The sequence below is a fragment of the Oncorhynchus tshawytscha genome, linkage group LG03 (genome assembly GCF_018296145.1).
Source record: "Oncorhynchus tshawytscha isolate Ot180627B linkage group LG03, Otsh_v2.0, whole genome shotgun sequence".
Lineage (NCBI taxonomy): Eukaryota > Metazoa > Chordata > Actinopteri > Salmoniformes > Salmonidae > Oncorhynchus > Oncorhynchus tshawytscha.
Genome location: NC_056431.1, coordinates 26,540,231 through 26,556,964, shown reverse-complemented (window position 1 = coordinate 26,556,964; position 16,734 = coordinate 26,540,231). Strand labels below are relative to the sequence as shown.

The 16,734-nt window shown below is 42.5% G+C and overlaps 1 protein-coding gene across 1 annotated transcript in view; it reads left to right on the top strand.

Moving 5' to 3' along the window:
• Positions 1-4,571: 4,571 nt before the first annotated feature.
• Positions 4,572-16,734, top strand: part of LOC112232298 (myelin basic protein) — a 45,270-nt gene continuing 33,107 nt past the window's right edge. Inside the window, exon 1 of the mRNA XM_024399254.2 lies at positions 4,572-4,763. The gene's annotated coding sequence lies outside the window, so the exon portion shown is untranslated. The remainder of the gene's footprint in view (positions 4,764-16,734) is intronic.

Below are 16,734 nucleotides of genomic sequence, written 5' to 3'. Positions count from 1 at the left end.
CTGAAATATCACATTTTACATAGGTATTCAATCCCTTTACTCGGCACGTTGATGAAGCAGCAATTAATTTGCCTCAAGTCTTCTTGGGTATAACGCTACAAGCTTGGCACACCTGTATCACACCTTCCTCTCTGCAGATCATCTCAAGCTCTGTCAGATTGGTTGGGCTCTGGCTGGGCCACTCAAGGACATTCAGAGACGTGTACCGAAGCCACTCCAGTGTTGTCTTGGCTGTGTGCCTATGGTCATTGTCCTGTTGGAAGGTGAACCTTCGCCCCAGTCTGAAGTCTTGAGCGCTCTGGAGCAGGTTTTCATCAAGGATCTCTTTGTACTTCACTCCATTCATCTTTGTCTCGATCCTGACTAGTCTCCCAGTCTCTGCCACTGGTGTCAGGGTTCTTCCAGACGTGACACTTGGCACTCAGGCCAAAGAGTTCAATCTTGGTTTCATCAGACCAGAGAATCTTGTTTCTCATGGTCTAAGAGTCTTTAGGTGCCTTTTCCAAGCAGGCTGTCATGTGTCTTTTACTGAGGAGTGGCTTCAGTCTGGCCAATACCATAAAGGCCTAATTGGTGGAGTGCTGCAGATATTGTGGTCCTTCTGGAAGGTTTTCTCATCTCCATTGAGGAACTCTAGAGCTTTGCAGAGTGACATTCAGGTTCTTGGTCATCTCCCAGATACCGACTGTTACTTTTGATTTTGACCCCCGCCCCCTTTGTTCAGGGACACATTATTCCATTTCTGTTAGTCACATGTCTGTGGAACTTGTTCAGTTTATGTCTCAGTTGATGAATCTTATGTTTATACAAATATTTACACATGTTAAGTTTGCTGAAAATAAACGCAGTTGACAGGGAGAGGACGTTTCTTTTTTTGCTGAGTTTATATAACATACTAATCACGGGAAATGGGAACCAGGTGTGTGTAATCAGAGTCAGAGTTATAGTCCCGCTAAGCGAGTCAGAGTTATAGTCCCGCTAAGCGCACACTAGATGGGATTGTGTATCGCTGCAGAATGCTGTAGCCATGCTGGTTAAGTGTGCCTAAATACATCACCAGCAAAGCATCCCCACACCATCACACCTCCCCCTCCATGTTTCACGGTAGGAACCACACATGCAGAGATCATCCATTCACCTACTCTGTGTCTCACAAAGACACGGTTGAACCCAAAATCTCAAATTTCGACTCATCAGACCAAAGGACAGATTTCCACCAGTCTAATGTCCATTGCTTGTGTTTCTTGGCCAAAGCAAGTCTCTTCTTATTGGTGTCTTTGCAGCAAACCAAACTTGAAGGCCTGATTCGCGCAGTCTCCTCTGAATAGTTTATGTTGAGATGTGTCTGTTACTTGAACTCTGTGAAACATTTATTTGGGCTGCAATTTCTGAGGCTGGTAACTCTAATGAACTTATCCTCTGCAGCAGAGGTAACTTCCTTTCCTGTGGCGGTCCTCATGAGAGACAGTTTCATTATGGCGCTTGATGATTTTTGCGACTGCACTTGAAGAAACTTTCAATGTTCTTGAAATTTTCCAGATTGACTGACCTTCATGTCTTAAAGTAAAGATGGACTGTCATTTCTCTTTGTTTATTTGAGCTGTTCTTGCCATAATATGGACTGGGTCTTTAACCAAATAAGGCTATCTTCGGAATACCACCCCTACCTTATCACAACACAACTGATTGGCTCAAATGCAATAAGAAGGAAATATATTCAATTGTGTTGGTTGTCCATAGCTTATTCCTGCCCATACCATAACTCCACTGCCACCATGGGAAAGTCTGTTCACAATGTTGACATCAGAAAACCGCTCGCCTACACGACATCATAAACGTGTCTATGGTTTTGAGGCAGGTTGGATGTACTGCCAAATTCTCTAAAACAAGGTTGGAGGTGGCTTATGGCATATAAATGTACATTCAATTATCTGGCAACATCTCTGAAAGACATTCCTGCACGCAGCATGCCAATTGCATGCTCTCTCAGAACTTGAGACATCTGTGGCATTGTGTTGTGTGATAAAACTGCACATTTTAGAGTGGCCTTTTAAATCAAATCAAATGTATTTATATAGCCCTTCGTACATCAGCTGATATCGCAAAGTGCTGTACAGAAACCCAGCCTAAAACCCCAAACAGCAAGCAATTTTTAAATTTAATTTTACCTTTATTTAACCAGGTAGGCCCAGGTAGGCAATGCAGGTGTAGAAGCACGGTGGCTAGGAAAAACTCCCTAGAAAGGTCAAAACCTAGGAAGAAACCTAGAGAGGAACCAGGCTATGTGGGGTGGCCAGTCCTCTTCTTGCTGTGCCGGGTGGAGATTATAACAGAACATGGCCAAGATGTTCAAATGTTCATAAATGACCAGCATGGTCGTATAATAATAAGGCAGAACAGTTGAAACTGGAGCAGCAGCACGGTCAGATGGACTGGGGACAGCAAGGAGTCATCATGTCAGGTAGTCCTGAGGCATGGTCCTAGGGCTCAGGTCCTCCGAGAGAGAGAGAAAGAAAGAGAGAAAGAGAGAATTAGAGAGAGCATACTTAAATTCACACAGGACACCGGATAGGACAGGAGAACTCAGACAGGAAGATCACATCAGTGACTCAACCCACTCAAGTGACGCACCCCTCCTAGGGACGGTATGAAAGAGCCCTAGTAAGCCAGTGGCTCAGCCCCTGTAATAGGGTTAGAGGCAGAGAATCCCAGTGGAAAGAGGGGACCCGGCCAGGCAGAGACAGCAAGGGCGGTTCGTTTCTCCAGAGCCTTTCCGTTCACTTTCACACTCCTGGGCCAGACTACACTCAATCATATGACCCACTGAAGAGATGAGTCTTCAGTAAAGACTTAAAGGTTGAGACCAAGTTTGCATCTCTCACATCAGTAGGCAGACCATTCCATAAAAATGGAGCTGTATAGGAGAAAGCCCTGCCTCCAGCTGTTTGCTTAGAAATTCTAGGGACAATTAGGAGGCCTGCGTCTTGTGACCGTAGCGTACGTGTAGGTATGTACGGCAGGACCAAATCAGAGAGATGGGTAGGAGCAAGCCCATGTAATGCTTTGTAGGTTAGCAGTAAAACCTTGAAATCAGCCCTTGCCTTGACAGGAAGCCAGTGTAGGGAGGCTAGCACTGGAGTAATATGATCAAATTTTTTGGTTCTAGTCAGGATTCTAGCAGCCGTATTTAGCACTAACTGGTTTATTTAGTGCTTTATCCGGGTAGCCGGAAAGTAGAGCATTGCAGTAGTCTAACCTAGAAGTGACAAAAGCATGGCTTAATTTTTCTGCATCATTTTTGGACAGAAAGTTTCTGATTTTTACTGTCCCCAGCACAAGGTGCACCTGTGTAATGATATGATATGCCACACCTGTCATGTGGATTATCTAAAAAAGCTTTTAGTGCGTATTGAACATTTCTGGGATCTTTTATTTCAGATTAAGAAACTTGGGGGGAGGCACTTTACACGTTGTGTTCTTATTTTTGTTCAGTGTACATAACATTGTAGCAAACATTAGGGCAGGGAAATGAACCTAAGTTGCTGGCATGAAAGGCAAACACCCTACTCATTGCGCCAATATGATTGTAAAAGTTTCTAACAAATTATTACATGCTTCAGATCGCTACACTGCACCCTCCAAACAGGAAGGCATGTCCCTGTGATTCAAGCGACTGCTTCCCCCTCACATGTACGGTTGTGCGTTCCAATGGCCTCACGGTCATCATCCTACTTCTGGCCCCAGTGTAGCGAACAACGGGACAGGAAAGCAAACCCAGGTGGCTGGTGTAAAAGGCAAACAGCCTACACATCGTACCAATCGGATTAAAACCTCTACGGGATCGGTGTTGTCGTCCCCCAATTATGAACTTGAAAATTTATTAATAAACAAATTAGGCACATTTGGGCAGTCTTGATACAACATTTTGAACAGCTATGCAAGGGTTCATTGGATCAGTCTAAAACTTTGCACTGCTGTCATCTTGTGGCCAAAATCTAAATTGTGCCTGGGCTGGAATAATACATTATGGCCTTTCTCTTGCGTTTCAAAGATGATGGTATTATCTTATACCAGATCTAATGTGTTATATTCTCCTACATTAATTTCACATTTCCACAAATGTCAGTGTTTAAAAAAAAAGGGTCGGATCCTGAGAATTGTAACGTGGCTCAAATAGCGAGGATCAGTACAATATTTTAATTCCTGTGCAATTAATACTGTGCAATTAGTGGCCCTAACTGATGCGAATAAGAAACAGAATTCACAATGTCCAATTCCATTTTATTTAAAGCCTGTGTATGAATCTTATCCTATCTGCAGTAATGACATGCTTTGCCTTTTAAAGAAATATAGTACATTGCAGCAGTTTGTGTTGCCCGGCATACCATGTTTTACAACAAAATATGGTTTCTTCACTAACTGTCAAGTGCAGCAACCACTCTATCACATACCTTGAACGAACGTGTCTCGTGATACAGAATACAGATATCACAATAACGAGTGCGTGCGTGTACGGGCATGCTCTGCTCTTTTGCCCACATTTCTTTGCGGAGTATCAACATTCCGCCCCACCCCGAAGAAACAATCAGCACTGTACCTAAAACAGGAAGCAACGAGACATACATTTTTTTACGAAGGCAGTCTGTGAAAACAACGTCAAACCCGTGGAAGAAAAAACGTTCTTGTCCACGAGAAGAGAAACTACACATCAAAATCACAGCCTCTTATTGTGGATGCATTTGATTCAATCTAAACGGAGAAGGGTATGTAAAAGACAGTCGAAAACGAAACGCAAATAATAGTACATTGTGGTCGTAGCAGCGCGCAACCATGTGACGGATACGTTGTAATTCTGTTGACAGCTGTTTTGTTGCGCCTCTTGCCGCATCAACCGATTTAGTAAACATGTACGTGGTCTTGTTTAGTCTGTAAGAGCTTGTTGGGTTTCGACCTGCATACGATGCGAGGAATGTCGTGTTATTCATTAGTTCTATTCGATGTTTGACAAAGCGACACATGCCTATTGAAAATACGCATATGTTTCTATAGCCCCACTTAGGCCTACAGAACAAATTAGGCTAGACTATCACTGTCGATCGAAGATCACATCATGCTATCACAGTGAATGTCACAATACGTTTTCCTCCAAGTAGTGCTCACGCCAACTCTCAGTTGAATATTATGCTAGTACAGGCACCTTGGCCAGAACTATTTCATAAAGGAGTGGATGGAGAGAGCAGCCCACTCTGCGTGAAAAAAACACCCTATTATAAACCTAGTTAGGTCGCTGACGAAGATGTAAACAATACTAACATCATATAGCCTACCTGTAGTCCACAATGAGAAGCAGTCTGGACCCGCTGTGTTATAATCTAAGCCTATTTTATTCTAGCTGGTGAGAGCTGGCGTTATCTACAATGTTTCAATGTAATTAGTTAGCTTGCACACAGAGAAGGAACCAAGCGAACAGAAACGCATAGGCCTACTCCCTTTTACTGCTTTGAAATTATTTGTTTACATGTAGGTTAGTCACCTAACCAGGCTAATGCGGATCAGAAAAAAAACATTTGACATTCTCATCCTCTATCTTGATGTGCAACGTTCCATAAATAAAAACACATGCACATGAGTGGGTTTTTCTATCTGAACTCCACTGATTTAGTGAATGAAAAGCCTATAGCCACAATTCTCTTCAGGACTGGTAACATACAATAGAGGAGAAAAGGAAATGATCCCAGACCTGGGTCAAACTGGACACAGATGGGTGCACAGTGCACTTTTGGGACTATTTCCAGAACATGTCAAATACTATTATAGCCCAGGTCCAAACTGACAGACTTACGTCATTGACATGTGTCCTCTTCTAAGTGCTGTTTTCAAAGAAGACATCTGGTAGTAGCAAATGAACAAATCACTAACCCTAACTAACTAACTAACTAACTAACTGAATGGAGAGGGGGGAATCTGTAAAATCTATGTATTATGTACAACAAAAATACAATGTACTTCTCTTGTGGTGGAGAAGTGAGACCATTGTGCTTAAGTGGACCTTTGCATTCTCAGTTGTAGTTTTGAACATAATTGACAGGAAAGCGATAGTTCTAGATTTTCCACTGAATAACCAGGTTATTGGAAGAGATTCCATAATATGTTGCAGAGGTGTTAACTCAGTCAGTCAAAATTGCTCCGCTGTTCGTTTAACAGTCTCATGCTTTAACGTTCCTTCATTTGCCTTTCACAAAGCACACCTTCTCGCACCTGACACTCTGCGTGAACACGATTTCGAGTGTGTCTATTGGCTATAACCCTCAGGTTGTCCTTTTATATAAGTTGGAACGTTTTGTGACTATTCATAGTATTTTGGTTGTTGTTGCTGCTGTAGAGACCCAGGGGAATGGCTGGGTCTCTACGAAACCAGAGCAGAGCAACAGTAAAGTCTTCTAGTTCTTTCCTCAAGCTGGTCCATATTAGACATGCATATATCGGGGTATGAAGTAGCTTACGGATGCAATACAAGACTTGAAATGTGTGTAAATGCATCTCTGTGTATGTTATCCTGCGTGGGAAAGAACACGGAAGTGTATTTTTCTGTGTATGTTAGAGAGTCTCCTGTTTACGTGTCTAATGTGTGTGTGTGTGTGTAGGTGTACGTGTCTGCATGTGCATGCCTGTGCAAGCAGGTGAATCACCAAGATAACTTCCGTCCTCACACCCTCACCAACTTCCTCCCTTCTGTCTATCTCACTTCCTCTCCTGTCTGCGCCAGTTGGTGTTGCTTTCAGGCAGGTTGATTCATATCACCTTGAACCTCGTCATGTGACGCAAGAGAGGTTGCAACTCGACTGTTCGTGCACACAGAAAGCCACGATGGTGACAGCATAGTTGGCTGATGTGTTGAGTTCACCCAGCGTGGTCAGACCGTGCGTAGTGTCTACAACGTGCTGTAGAAACAGATGGCAGGGATCATTTTCATGTGCCAAGTTTTTAGAATTAGAATTTAGTGGTGAACCCCAGGTGCCCGGGGATTGTGTAAGCTGTGGGGGAAGAGTATCAACATACACTCCAGAAACCACGCTCTCTGGGAACACACAAACAAACATCGACAGCGGTCCTTAGGGCTGAGATTTATATTGCTGTACTCTTAAATGCCTTCCTATGTTACTTATTTAGCCTGATGACAAGACTAATGATATTCCACTTGATGAAATCTCTCTCACTCTTCAAAAGCATCAGGGTTGTTTTTACTCTCAGATTTGTTCTGGAGGATTCTACAGAACATAACCCAAGGATACTACTAACCCGAAACACACTTCTCTGCTGTGAAGGTCCTCCAGAAATCATTCTAAGATGTCAGGGAAATCACTTCAGTGTCTGCTTCTTCTTCCCAGGGGTTGGGAGAGACTGTGTGGCAGTATGAGAGTTAAGTGATGGACAGGCCGCTGCCTGGAAGTGGAAACATCACAGGTCATATGGTGTATCAAGACAAGATGTTATGGAGTGGAGAACAACTGCCCAAAGTTCCTACTGTAAAAGACACAGCCGTCCGCATCAATAGATTCAGTGCTGACTGAATGTGCCTAAAGCAAAGTTCGGTTCTGCCGCTCATTTCTGGGCTTGCTGCATAGAACAGGACCACAGTGATGCTGCGATGGGGTCTATACTGGCATTTCGGCAAAGTTTGCACTTAGACAGTGGACCGTGGTGTGACCATGGTGTTTTACGGTCATCCTTTCTGTGAACTTCTAAAAATGACAAAAACGTCTTGAAGCCCAGTGAATAGGGGATTGGGACAGAGCCTTGCCCACAAGCATGACAATCAAACACTCACAGATGTCTCTTCCCAGAGCTTGAGGGAGCGATGAGTAGAGCTCAGAGGAAGGAGTGGTAGTGAAAGAGGAGAAGATCGAGAGAAAGAAACCAGGACAGAGAGAGATTTAAACAATAGCCTTTCTCTTCCCAGAGATTGAGAGAGATGAGTATAGCGGGAAAAGGAAGAAGTGAAAGGGCATAAAGAGATAAGAAACAGAGACGGAGAAACACGAGCCTCTCTCTTCCTAGTAAAGTTTTCTCCCATTCAACTCTTTGTCCAGGTTCATGTTCACTAGAAACGAAACACAATAAAAATGTACTGAAACAAGGAAGGGATAACATTCTTTTTTTTTTGTCACCAAAAAAAAAATCAGTTGTGCCCTCATGAACACAACCTTGATTGCTGTACACCAGATGCTCTCTCCAAGGGCAGATGTTGACCTCTGACCCTGGCTCTAGTGTCACTACCAGGGACTTAGTATCACTGAGTTACTCCAAGTGGGTTACGTAAGCCCTTGGGCAACCAAGGGCACCTGGAGGGTTATATGAAGCACTAGTCCACCTTCCACAAGGACAACTGTACATTAGCTCATTTCCATGGAGTAGCCACACACCCACGCCAGCCCCACATGTTATCTGACATAATGACAGGAAATCGGTCTGCGTGTGCATTCATGTGTGTGAGAGAGACCGAGATGATGAGTGAGTGTATTGGTCTGCATTCAGCACCATGGACAGGGCAGTGCTTCTCACCCTTACTAAGACCACACACAGCTGGGAGATACTACTGGCATGCATAACCTTCTGGGACTTTATCATTGTGGCCAGTTAACAATGATGATGTGAGGACTTAGAGGGAGTGAGTCATGGGACAGTTCTACCCTGATATCTTAGATTGATATCTTAGTCCCATGGGAAAACTGCTCAGCAGCACTGTGAATTTTTTTCTTGTCTTTCCCAATCTCCGGAGTTGACTCCGAATAGAGAGTGTCTACTTCACTCGATGTGCTCGCTGACCCTGTGTTTGGTACAGTGACCAGAATAACGTGTCAAAGAGGAGGAAAGTCAAATGTTTATAGCAACGTTTAGGTTTGTTGTTCTCTGAGCCTGTAAAATGTATACACCCAGTGATGGGAACAAGAATATGTGTTCATTCTGTCAAATTTGAGAAGTGTATCACATTGTCTCTTGATTTTATTGTGCCTACTGTTTGTATTACAGGATAATCCATAGTTCCTTCTGTCAGCAATCATAAATAGCTTTTTATCCCTAAAGGGCGATTTATGTTGCAGGAAAGTAATATCCGTTTCAGTCTCGCAGTTTGGGAAGCAGAAGAAATGGATACTTATGTTTCTCACTGTAGAGAGGGAAGATTGCTTTTTCTGTTGATACTTAAAACCATTACTCTCAGATGGAGATCTGGAGGTATGGCTTATGAATTGAGCTGTGATGCCTTTATCTCTAAGTTGGTACATGTTAAAAATGGTGAGCTCTCCTCTCTTACGCTATGGGAGAGCAGTCATTTACAGGTGAAGTCAGGAAGTTTACATACACCTCAGCCAAATACATTTATACTCAGTTTTTCACAATTCCTGACATTTAATCCTAGTAAACATTCCCTGTTAAGTCAGTTAGGATCACCACTTTATTTTAAGAATGTGAAATGTCAGAATAATTGTAGAGAGAATGATTTATTTCAGATTGCTTTCTTTCATCACATTCCCAGTAGGTCAGAAGTTTACATACACTCAATTAATATTTGGTAGCATTGCCTTTAAATTGTTTAGCTTGGGTGTTTTGGGGAGCCTTCCACAATAAGTTGGGTGAAATTTGGTCCATTCCTCCTGACAGAGCTGATGTAACTGAGGCAGGTTTGTAGGCCTTCTTGCTCGTTCATGCTTTTTCAGTTCTGCCCACATATTTTCTATAGGATTGAGGCCAGGGCTTTGTGATGACCACTCCAATACCTTGACTTTGTTGTCCTTAAGCCATTTTGCCACAAGTTTGGAAGTATGCTTGGGGTCATTGTCCATTTGGAAAACCCATTTGAGTCCAAGCCTTAACTTCCTGACTGATGTCTTGAGATGTTGCTTCAATATATCCACATAATTTTCCATCCTCATGGTGCCATCTATTTTGTGAAGTGCACCAGTCCCTCCTGCAGCAAAGCACCCCACAACATGCTGCCACCCACGTGCTTCACGGTTGGGATGGTATTCTTGCAAGCCTCTCCCTTTTTCCTCCAAACATAATGATCGTCATTATGACCAAACAGTTATATTTTCGTTTCATCAGACCAGAGGACATTTCTCCAAAAAGTACCATCTTTGTCCCCATGTGCAGTTGCAAACCGTAGTCTGTCTTTTTTATGGTGGTTTTTGGAGCAGTGGTTTCTTCCTTGCTGAGCGACCTTTCAGGTTCTGTCGACATAGGACTAGTTTTACTGTGGATATAGATACTTTGTACCTGTTTCCTCCAGCATCTTCACAAAGTCATTTGCTGTTGTTCTGGGATTGATTTGCACTTTTCACACCAAAGTGCGTTCATCTCTAGGAGACAGAACGCGTCTCCTTCCTGAGCAGTATGACTACTGCGTGGTCCCATAGTGTTTATACTTGCGTACTATTGTTTGTACAGATGAACGCGCTACCTTAAGGCATTTGGAAATTGCTCCCAAAGATGAACCAGAATTGTGGAGGTCTACAATTTTTTTTCTGAGATCTTGGCTGATTTCTTTTGATTTTCCCATGATGTCAAGCAAAGAGGCACTGAGTTTGAAGGTAGGCCTTGAAATACATCCACAGGTACACCTCCAATTGACTCAAATGATGTCAATTAGCCTGTCAGAAGACGCTAAAGCCATTACATAATTTTCTGGAATTTTCCAAGCTGTTTAAAGGCACAGTCAACTTAGTGTATGTAAACGTCTGACCCACTGGAATTGAGATACAGTGAAATAATCTGTCTGTAAACAATTGTTGGAAAAATTACTTGTGTCATGCACAAAGTAGATGTCCTAACTGACTTGCCAAAACTATAGTTAGTAAACAGGAAATTTGTGGAGTGGTTGAAAAACAAATTTTAATGACTCCAACTTAAGTGTGTGTAAACTTCTGACTTCAACTGTACATCCTCCGTGGATAGAGAGTGAACATACATTTAAAAAAACAATTATACCCCAATTTCGTGGTATCCAATTGTTAGTAATTACTATCTTGTCTCATCGATACAACTCCCGTACAGGCTCGGGAGAGATGAAGGTCGAAAGCCATGCGTCCTCCGAAACACAACCCAACCAAGCCGCACTGCTTCTCAACACAGCGCGCATCCAACCCGGAAGCCAGCCTAACCAATGTGTCGGAGGAAACACTGTGCACCTGGCGACCTTGGTTAGCGTGCACTGTGCCCGGCCCGCCACAGGAGTCGCTGGTGCGCGATGAGACAAGGATATCCCTACCGGCCTAACCCAGACGATGCTAGGCCAATTGTGCTTCGCCCCACGGACCTCCCGGTCGCGGCCGGCTGCGACAGAGCCTGGGCGCAAACCCAGAGTCTCTGGTGGCACAGCTAGCGCTGCGATGCAGTGCCCTAGACCACTGCGCCACCTGGAAGGCCCGTGAACATACATTTTAAACAAACCCCCAGTTTCTTATGGGACTAGTATTAAATAAAAAGACATGAACTATTAGCTATCAGACAAACATCCGACTGACCGTAATGGGCAACCAAGTCAGAATGCAGTATGTTGATATGAGGAAATGTGTATGAGGTATTTTGTAATGAATTAAGCCTCTCAGCCAGACCAAATCAAAAGATTTGAGTCTCATGGCCCTAGGTAACGGACAGCAGCAGAGTAATCACACAAGCAGAACTTAGTCAGAGGGACTATAGATAATTGCTCATATGCACTGATGGCTGAGTGCTGCAGTGCTGTGAGTGCTGGCCTATATGTGAGGAGGGTCATCCTATAATTAGCATGCCGCCGTGGCGCTGTATCTCCCATACAACCTGCAAATAGAATAGGCAAAGTTCATGACCCTGGGGGGGTCGGGGGTCATTCTCATCCACTGTCTCTCAGTCTCTGTATGTTCTCTTCCCCTGCCTGTAGTCTACCTCCCATTGATTTGCTAAGTGTTTGAGTCATAGACTCTTATAGAGGCCTATGTGCAAAAAGGCAAGGACCGGATCATATTATGTTGGATTGGAGGCTGCTGTGTCGAAGTTTTAATTACAGCATAGATTTTCCTTTTATTGTTATGCAACGGCCATGTTTTGCAAGTCCTCGCAGGCTCCGTTTGTGGTGGTGTAATTTTTCTTTCAGGGAAACCTCATCTCAGAAGGCCAGGTACTGTATACTCTCACCACTTTTTTGTTTTTGTGACATAGATATTCTCCGGGTGTTATTTTGGTTTCCCAGAACCTTGCAGATAATACGTTCACAGAGTTTCTCACACTCCCAACCTTGGGAAGAATGTTAACACTTTCTCGGTGTGGTTACTTGAAAGGTGGTCTTGTTCACAGGCAAAGCCAGGAATGCATTTAATCTTTCTAGTCTGGAGAAAGATGGCAAAGCAAACAGAAGGGTCGGTGTCTTACTTTGGTTTGCTAGTTTTTTGTCAATTCGTTTTCTGCGTTACATTTTCATCTAGCCTAGTTGTCTTGTCTTTCTTGGTTATAAGCTATTGAACTACGTAACCATGCCTACATGATTGAGCCCTCTCGCACCAGAGAGTGTTGTTTTAAGAAAGGATTCAAACTTGTTTCAGGACCTTGCTCCATAAGAGAGCTGAGCTAGCCAAAGCTCAGGCTATTTGGCAGTTGTACAAAGTATGTCATTTTCTGTTAGTAACAGCAGATTAATTCCGAAGCCAACGTGTATTCTGTTTTGTAGTTAACTGAAATCGTGGCTGTGCGTGACCACTGTAGTTCTTAGGACTCAGAAAAGACCATGCTCATGTGTTTGGGCGCCTACTGTAAACGAACCAGCTTGCCAACTATTGTGATGATATATTTTTCGCCCTTTTAAAGGGACAGTGGAACCATCACCAGGCTACTCTGATCTGCTAAGACCTCTTTTTGTTTTGAAGGGAAATGTTGAATTCACAGAGCAACTCGCATACACTCCTCTCTTTGCCTTCAGCAGTCTGCTGAAATCTATCACCCATAACTCAGGCATCATGGCTGCTTTCAGTCTCACCTGTCTGCTTGAAAATGGAGAAAATGGAGTTCTCAAGATGACAGGCGGTGTGCTCTGGTGGTGGGATGAGCTTCCAAAAAGGCCCGTAGCAACAAAGCTGGAGTTTTTTGGCTCTGGATCTGAAAGACCGATTTAATTGGAATTTGAATGGCTATCAAGATGCTGCTTTGTACTCTGTTTATAATCCTAAACCATATGCGGTAGTACACTGTAGGTGACATCAAGGGTGACATTTGGCCTCTGAAAAATGCTCTATACTGTATATGCTGTAGGTAATACTCACTATATTGTAGAGGTAATCATCTTGTAACTTTCTTTTATGATGTCCATGAGAAAAGGTTGTTCCCGCACATTTACTTTAAACTCACATTTATAATCACAACCGCTACACGGGAATCGTAAAAAAGAAAAGTTATGAGATTGTTGCTGCTGCAATATTGTGATTATTAAAGGGTCAATCTGCAGTTCAAATAATAATAATAGTAAGGCATCTCTCTACCACTTTTTTGGGAAAAAGCTGAGGGATGGGGCTGGAGAAAAGTAACCACCCTCAAATTCATAGACAGAGCTCTGGATTCGAGGGCTGCCCATCCATTTCATAAAAATATATAGTTTTACCATGTTTTGAGGCCATACAGTGTTTCTTTACATTTACAGTTGAAGTCAGAAGTTTACATACACTTAGGTTGGAGTCATTAAAACTCGTTTTTCAACCACTCCACAAATTTCTTGTTAACAAACTATAGTTTTGGCAAGTCGGGACATCTACTTTGTGCATGACACCAGTTTTCCAACAATTGTTTACATACAGATTATTTCACTTATAATTCAGTGTATCACAATTCCAGTGAGTCAGAAGTTTACATACACTAATTTGACTGTGCCTTTTTTAAACCGCTTGGAAAATTCCAGAAAATTATGTCATGGCTTTAGAAGCTCCTGATGGGCTAATTGACATAATTTGAGTCAATTGGAGGTGTACCTGTGGATGTATTTCAAGGTCTACCTTCAAACTCGGTGCCTCTTTGCTTGCTTGCCGTCATACCGCCCAGGAATTAGACGCGTTCTGACTCCTAGAGATGAACGCACTTTGGTGCGAGAAGTGCAAATCAATCCCAGAACAGCAGCAAAGGACCTTGTGAAGATGCTGGAGGAAACCGGTACAAAAGTATCTATATCCACAGTAAAACTAGTCCTATATCAACATAACCTGAAAGGCCCCTCCGCAAGGAAGAAGCCACTGCTCCAAAACTGCCATAAAAAAAGCCAGACTACTGTTTGCAACTACACATGGGCACAAAGATCGTACTTTTTGGAGAAATATCCTCTGGTCTGATGAAACAAAATTAGAACTGTTTGGTCATAATGACCATCATTATGTTTGGAGGAAAAAGGGCGAGGCCTGCAAGCCAAAGAACACCATCCCACGGGGGTGGCAGCATCATGTTGTGGGGGTGCTTTGCTGCAGTAGGGACTGGTGAACTTCACAAAATAGATGGCATCATGAGGAGAGAAAATTATGTAGATATATTGAAGCAACATCTGAAGACATCAGTCAGGAAGTTAAAGCTTAGTCGCAAATGGGTCTTCCAAATAGACAATGACCCCAAGCATACTTCCAAAGTTGAGGCAAAATGGCTTAAGGTCAACAAAGTCAAGGTATTGTAGTGTCCATCTCAAAGCCCTGACCGCAATCCTATAGAAATTGTGGGCAGAACTGAAAAGGCGTGTGCAAGCAAGGAGGCCTACAAACTTGACTCCATTACACCAGCTCTGTCAGGAGGAATGTGCCAAAATTCACCCAACTTATTGTGGGAAGCGTGTGGAAGGCTACACGAAACATTTGACCCAAGCTAAACAATTTAAAGGCAATAATACCAAATACTAATTGAGTGTATGTAAACTTCTGACCCAATGGGATGTGATGAAAGAAATAAAAGCTGAAATAATAACCTCTACTATTATTCTGACATTTCACATTCTTAACATGAAGTGGGGATCCTAACTGACCTAAGACAGGGAATTTTTACTAGGATTAAATGTCAGGGATTGTGAAAAACTGAGTTTAAATGTATTTGGCTATGGTGTATGTAAACTTCAACTGTACATTGTTAACAAACATTGGAGTGAAACAAAGCTTACATTTTGCATTCCGATGGGGTAGGTAGGTCTATATCTAGTGCAGATCCATGCATTTATGCCTGCCCCTACCTCCCCACTGTGAATGCTATAGCCAATGGAAACAGCTCCCTATTACAGGATGATATCTGAAGCCCCATGTGACAGAAAACACATCTCTCATCCTGTGTAGCCTACTGTCACACATAAGTAGGGCTGCATTCAGTCCCAGCAAAAGACAATGTAACAAAAATGCATCATAGCTCCCAGCACACACGGATCACATCTCGGATTCACTCAATGAATGCCATTACAAGTAAATGAAGTGTTTCAGCGCGCTCATTATTTCTCATGATTGAATTGTCCAAAAGCATCACTCAGTTGTTAGGACTGTGCCAACCCCCTTGCGTACAGGCCCTGAGATCTGGGATATATTCTAATGCTTTATCGAGCATAGTGTGGGCACCACGCTCAGTGTGTTTTTAATCAGGATCTTGCTCTCTGAGACACCGGAAGTGTATTATCTGAAATGTGCGGTAAACAGTGCTCCCTTGCTGCCAGAACAATGAGAAAAGTTTCATCAGCCGCTCAGTCCGTGGTTTTGTCTCTAATTCCAGACTGTTCTGCTCAATGTTTCATGTGGTAATTTGTTTCGGCATGAGGGTTTTAAGATTTTGACCTTTTTGTGAAGGTAAAGATGAGATTGGAGCATTGAAGCAGGATTTAGTCTTCATTGCCTTGTCAATTTGATCGATGTTATTACAGGAGACATATCCAATTGATTTAATTCTACATTTTTTTTCTGGCCTCTGGACTAAAACCTAATTATGAAAAGATAAAGCGTGCCTATTTCTATAATGAATATGAACTGGATGGGTTGAGATTATTCAATATAAAAGCACTAAACCTCTCTCTAAAAGCTTCACTTATACAAAAGTTTAACTTTAACCCAAAATGGTTCTCAAGTAGATTACTAAGAAACGCTCATCCATTGTTTAAAAATGGCCTTTGTGCAAATTGCCATGTTTGATTTTCGATTAATTAATCCTTTTCAAACTAGCATTGCAGAGCTGTTTACAATTTGAAATTTTGTCCCCCAGGAAAAGATAGAACCGATATTATGGTTGAACTCAAATTTGCTGGTTGATAAGACCTGAATTTATGGAAAAGATGATGGGTATTTTGTTTTTAAATTATATTGTAAATTGGAATGGTAGAGTTGTGTTTTATGGAGTTATCGGAATTGTATAGGAAGGTCTGCAAAAATCCAACCATTACAACCAACTGATTAAAGCATTACCCCCAAAAATGGAGGAGGCAAGTGGCAAATCAATTGGTCACAAACACATGGTTAGCAGATGTTAATACGACTGTAGTGAAATGCTTGTGCTTCTAGTTCCGACCGTGCAGTAATATCTAACAAGTAATCTAACAATTTCACAACAACTATATATAAATATATGGATGAGCGATGGCCGAACGGCATAGGCAAGATGCAGGAGATGGTATAGAGTACAGTATATATTCATATGAGATGAGTAATGTAGGGTATGTAAACATTATATAGAGTGGCAAGTCACGAGTGATACATTTATTACATCCAAATGTTA